Source organism: Cibotium barometz, chromosome 16 (assembly GCF_041138505.1).
Source record: "Cibotium barometz isolate CiBa-2024 chromosome 16, ASM4113850v1, whole genome shotgun sequence".
Lineage (NCBI taxonomy): Eukaryota > Viridiplantae > Streptophyta > Polypodiopsida > Cyatheales > Cibotiaceae > Cibotium > Cibotium barometz.
Window position 1 is genome coordinate 40,243,593 of NC_141061.1, and position 6,707 is coordinate 40,250,299.

Consider the following 6,707-nt stretch of genomic DNA (forward strand, 5'->3'; position numbering starts at 1 on the left):
ATAGTTATACAAGTGGCAAGTGGGTTGTAAAGGGTATGGACCATGATGCCTTTTTCTAGATGACCTAAATAATGGCAATGGATAGGGTAGCCATGGATGCCTAGAATTGAAGGAGAATGTTGCTTGTTTTAGAAACATTCTCCTTTGCCCTTTGTGATGGTTGGAGTACCTTTAGTTTCTAGTGTCATGGAAGCAAGCATGTCACAAGATTTGCCTTTAGCAGAGGTTTGGGGGATATGCCACTTGGTGTGTCTACAAAGGGAATAATACGGACAACAACTTAAGTTTTTACTCCTGCCACACCTCAGTCCGGTTGAGCCATTGTTCTAGGCGAGCTCACAACGTCTCCAATGGTGTGATCGTCATGCGACAATGGAATAGCAGTTGGATTTCTCCTCTGCATAACGACATTCTGAACAAGGGTTTTTTGTGTGCACCAGCAACCCATACACAGTAGTAACAAAGCATATGAGCATTCAGTAAGGCTCTAGCGAAACCAATACACCCACATCTTCAACTAGCACTGGTTTGTGTTTTCCATTGGCTTCAAACAGCCATCTACATCATGTGAGTAATCTTCTACTAAGAGCTTCAATTGATCAATATTCTTTATAGTGTTTTGTTTGCTTCAAAGAGGAGGCACAAGCTACACCGAAGGGTGCCTCAATCATTATTGCTGGATTCATCAGTGATATCTCTTAGCTATGTGGTGACTTTGTCATTGAAGAAGCTTCTTTCCTGAAGCTATTCATATGAGGGGTTGAGAAGTTTGCATATCAGCTACTTCTTCAACAATGAGATGTGTTTCACTGACAATTGTTTCTTAATCATCTACCTTGAGAACCATGGTTGGGGAACCCAAGTCTCTTTGGCTTGGAAACCACACCGAAAAAGGACCTTCACTGGCATCGAGGGGGGAATCATCTTCCTCATTTTTTAGTTTTTTATGTTTGGGTCAAGGGTTCTCTGCCCAGGTTATCCCCCAAAATCTGAATATTTTGGATGTCTTTTGGAGTTGTTGTTTGGGTCAAGGGTTCTTTGACCGGGTTATTATCCCCCAAAATTTGAATATTTTGGATGTCTTTCGAAGTTGTTGTAAAGCCTTGATGTGATAAAAGGCAAAGATGTTTTCTTGTCCTAGTAGGGGGGTGACTAATCTCTCTAGATAATTGTTATGCATAAACATGCATAAACCAAGCATAAACTCATCCACCCGACCACCCTCGAGCCCAAGGGATGCACACATGAATTATAATGAAGTACATCATATCTTTACCTTGATGTCCCATACCATCAAGAGGAGGTATAACTCCAATCCAGCAACATGTAGCTATAGTGTGAAATGGTAGGTGAGTAGTTACAATCCTCTACACAAAGAGAACATAACATAACCTCCAGCCTAGCCTCTCTTAAGTGTGCCCCATGCCCATATTATATAGGAGGGCCCTCAAGTGACTCTTGACTCTTCATTTCCCATGTGTGACCCTCAAGTGACTCTTGACTCTCCATTTCCCATGTGTGACCCTCGAGTGCCTGACCCTAACCTCAACCTCGAGTGCCTGACCCTAACCTCAACCCTTAAGATTAGTCCTAACCCATGCTCCATTAGAGCTTGTTCCCATGCTCCCATGCTCACAAGCCTAATGTGGGTTAGCCTCCTAGTATATGCACATATAATGTGGATTAGCCTCCTAGTATATGCACATATAATGTGCATATAACATACTTCCCATCAGCGTCTCGAGTTACCCATATCAACATAGAGAGTCATCAACGTCTCGATGAGTCATATATGTTCATCCGTAAACCATCAGGTTGACTGTATAAATCACCTAAAGTACAAAACTAGAGAAAGAAATGCCAACAAAGGAAGAATCCAAATTTCCTGAATTCGAACACAATAAGATAAACTCGTTGAACTCTAAAGAAAGAGATTTCAATAAGTGAATATGCCGACGAGATTACACTCATCAAAACATGTAGACTATAGATAAAAGAAGTTTATCTAGAGAATGCCCACACTACAACTTCAAATGAATTCAGAAAATGAGATTGTCTTTGAATGTTGAGGTCAACATGCCAAGTGATGTAAGCAAAGCAACAATCTTAAGCCCAAATTATCCCATGAGGTAATATATGTGAGGGATCTCTAGCATCCCATTATGTTCCACAGAGAGATGGTGGTCTAGACATGCATGTGCCCACGAGCAATACTGGTGGATATAGATTTGAACAATTTTTCTAAGGAGTATTCTTTCTCTTTCTTTCATTAGAGTGCATTGGGGTTGGTACCAACATGTATTGTGATCCATCTAAGCCAATGTATCGGTGGGTACCAACATGTATTGTGATCCATCTAAGCCAATGTATCGGTGGGTGGTGTTTTATCTCATGAACATTTGTCAGACCATGCTACATGTGCCACCATGGATGGTTGGGAGGACAAATGGAAAGTTGTGGAACCCAAAAAGTTGATCATATGTGGGTTTCACTGCAAGCTTTTGTGTTGATGCAATGAGGACTATGTGAGCCTTCACCAGTAGTTGGTGCAAAGTGACATAAAGTAGTCTCACAATGTTCAAGATCCTAATGCCTTGGCTAAGCTTTGCTTGGATGTTTTCCTTTAATGAATAAATGCATGGATACCCCATAGTTGAGGACAACTGTGATTCTAGTAGTGAAGAGGGGTGTTATACACTCCACAAACATGGATAACAAAGTTAATGGTATTTTTGGTTGAGTTTAGACAACCAACTTTGGGGCTAATTTGGAGCCCATTTAGGAGCCTATGCATGAAAGGCATCCATAGATGGGACACCCTATGGGCACAATATTAAAGCATATAGAGTGTTTTTTGAGACTATTTTGTAGGTTAAAAAGGATTTGTCTAGCCTATAATATTTTGCTATATAAAGAGGGATTTCATCTCATATTCATAAAGGAATCAAATCTTATGCAAAGAGATTCATTGGTAGCTAAGGGAGATCTATAATAGTATATTAGGCTAAGGTTTGGGATCAACAGTTTCAATCACCTTTTACACTTGGAATTCTATTATATTACTTTTAGTGTTGTCTGTTTGAGATCTATTGCTCTCTTCTCTTTCTCTATTTTGAAAACCCTAGCACATAGTCACAATAGTTTTACACCACGTTTCCTTATTGCCTTACTTCTAAATGTGCAAACTCTAGCTATTGGTTGGTGGATGCTTTTAAAAATGACCCTTGACCTCCCTTAATATAGGGATATGATGGCACGTCGGCCATTAGATTTCAAGTCCATAAATATAATCCAAAATGTCAGTAAACATGTTCACAGTTGTGTTATGTCCATTGATGCATGTTCTACTCACCTTCAGGGTGGCTATTGGGTAAACAACCTAAATTATTGGACCATAGGTGGTTGCAAGTAAGGTCCATGTCCACATTCCAAGCCATGTATATGACAAATGGTTACATCTTCTATTGACAAGTACTCTTCTAATCCACTAACATGATTGTGAGGATTTTGGTTACATGCTCCATTTTAAGCTCTAGTGATTTGCCATGTATATGACAAATGGTTACATCTTCTATTGACAAGTACTCTTCTAATCCACTAACATGATTGTGAGGATTGTGGTTACATGCTCCATTTTAAGCTTTAGTGATTTGGTCCTACATTGGAGTGTTGGAACAACTTTCAAAAACTAATAATGTATATTTGATTATTGTTTAGCCTAGTTGATACAAGGGTTGTTAGGTGACTTACCTTAGTGCTAATCTCTCAACCTCCTAGTGGTGGAAGCTACACATACTTGCATACCAGCTTTGTTGTCGCACTATAGTGGTCTTCGAATCATTGGGTATGGAGTAACGCTTGGAATGTGGGCTATGTGGGCCACCGCTTACAAAACATTGCTAGCCTCACCCACTCTCATGATAGAGAAGAGCACTCTACTACATTATCATACACATCCACACAGTACACAAGAGAGCCTTACAACACGAGAGAAAAAGGGACTACACTCTAGTTTAGCTAATGGGATTGTGTCCTTTCTCATTAGAAAGTGTATCACACACCATCTTTTTACATGTGGTCACCCATGACTATGACCACTTTTTTATATGTGGTCACCCAAGACTGTGTCTTGAGTGCATGTGTTTTCACAACTAGCATAAAAAAGGTGGTTTCAACTCATAGATTTATGAATTAAAGCCATTATCTCCTTTTATCATTAAGCACCTAGTGCAAGGAAGTGCAAAAATATACCTCCACACTTACAAAATATATGGCCATGACACCAAAGATTAGGCAATGTTAACCATAGTAGTTAACATACCCACCTTCCTATCTCGGATTCCATCCTGCAAATTGATTAGTAGACGAAGTTGAAGAGCTAGTTGAATCCCAAAGTTCTTTGGACTAGAATGCTATATGGATCCTACTTGAAATAGTGAATTGGCACCCAAAAATGAGTCTCAAGGATGTCTTCATATGTTAGGAGTCGACAACCGAATAGGAAACTCAATTTATAGTTGTACGACTAGTCCTTTGTTGAGGGGTCAAGGGCCATGCACTTCGGTGCCTGCTTCCACGCTAAGTTATTTAGAATGGCTCGGAGTAGGATGTAAATAACGTGAAGGACCTTATGGTTGTGCTAATACCACTAAGAAGGTTGGGTTTATGTGCAAGTAGTGTAGAGCACTGCAATATGGTATCTAGTTGCATAAGGTTTCTATGTGTGCTTTCTCCACCTTGGTCGATGTTGACACTCTTTAGAGGGTTGATCTCCATCGTCCACATTTAGAGATGTAATTATGGTGTGCTCTAGCATGTCAAAGTGTGCTTGCACACATTCTTCCTCAAATCTATTTATAAGATGAGTTAAGGAGAATAGAATAGTGCACATGTTCTATGCCTCGATGCATGAACATGTGCATCTATCATTCTCCTTCCCCATATGCACTATTCTCCTTCCCCATGTGCAGGATTCTCCTCCCTCATCATTTGTTGTCTTCTCTCTCTATCTTAATCTTTTTTTTTCTATCAGAAGTAGCAAAGAATGAAACCTCTAGAGAATGTCACAAACTCAAGGAAGAGATACCATATTAATTTGGTGCTACACTTGGTATGCTACATGGTAGAGCTCTAAGGAGGAAAGTCTTGCAAGATTGGTGTGACACAGGGTATGCTACATGGTAGAGCTCTAAGGAAGAAAGTCTTGCAAGATTGGTGCGACACAGAGTATTCTACCTGGTAGAGCTCTCCAAAGAAAGTCTTGTAAGATGAGAATGAAGCATAGAGGTTATGAGAAGAAGGAAAGAATTATTTAGATATTTGGGTGTAAGAGATCCATCTACAAGTAAGCCTCCTCCCTTTTGGGTGTAAGGGAAGATTAAGTAGATATTTGGGTGTAAGGGGTCCATCTACAAGTAAGCCTCCTCCCTTTTGAAACATTGCATGATGTTGTCCACTTCATTGTGGCGAAGGTAGATGGTTTATTAGGTTATTGTTCAAGGCTCGGCAACTAAGCTTTGAATGCATATAGACGTTGAAAATCCAAGCTGAGATGATGGTCGGCATCTCCAACCAATCCTTGTTTGCTAGGGTTACAAAGATCTATAGGAAGATCTCATAGGTCATGCTCAAATGACCCATAGGAAGATCTCATAGGTCATGCTCAAATGACAAAGGAGTTATAGTAACTCCTTTGTCAAATGACCCAAATGACCCATAGGTTATGCTCAAATGACCCATAGGAAGATCTCATAGGTCATGCTCAAATGACCCATAGGAAGATCTCATAGGTCATGCTCAAATGACAAAGGAGTTATAGTAACTCCTTCTTCAACCATCAAAAGAAGAGATGAAATAGCTTACAGAACAAAATAACAAAAAAACTCATGTGCAAGGTGAAGGATATGGCTAAATGATAATTGCTTAGGATTTATATGTTTGAGTGTGCATTTAATAAATCAAATTTGATCCACTTAATAAAGCTTCCAACAAGTAGTGCATATTTGTGCAAGATGGTTGAAAAAGGAAATTTATAAGGTTTTTTTATTACTTGATTGTTGAACCAAAAGAGGTGTGGAGGCATTTTTGTGATGCACCATGCTATCTTAAAGATTTTTTACAAAGTTCTTAGCCTTGATAAGTGCATGTATTTGGTCTACCATCGCCATTCAAAGTATGCAAGAGGGAAGATATAAAGAAAACATGGCTATTTCCAAGTTCATTGGTGGGTACAAGCATATAGAAGGTACATTGCCACTCTAAAACACCAAAAAAAAAAGAAGAACACATTTGAACAACAATGTCTTTGTAGATGTGAGGAGAGTGTAAGTAACAATGTTAAAGTTTTACAAAATGAAAACCAGAGGTGATGTACTATTCTGCTATTATTTTTTTAACTCCTTTTTAATACCATTAGAAAATAAGACCCCTCTGATTTCTCTCCTAACCTTTTTTTTTTTGTAATAGAGTGAGATGTCAAGCTTAGCTTTGTACTTAATATTGATGAGGCTCAAGTTCTGAAGCATCACAAGATGTAAAGAAGGAGTACTTCACTAATGAGCAGAACTTTCGATTATTCCCAAGGAAAGACAAATGCACCTAGGTTTAGTGTAGAATAAAAAAATGGAACTTTGGTGGATAAGGTGAGAGGAGAGTCATGATAACCTCAAATGGATATTATCACAACCAAAAATTCCATATGTTATTCA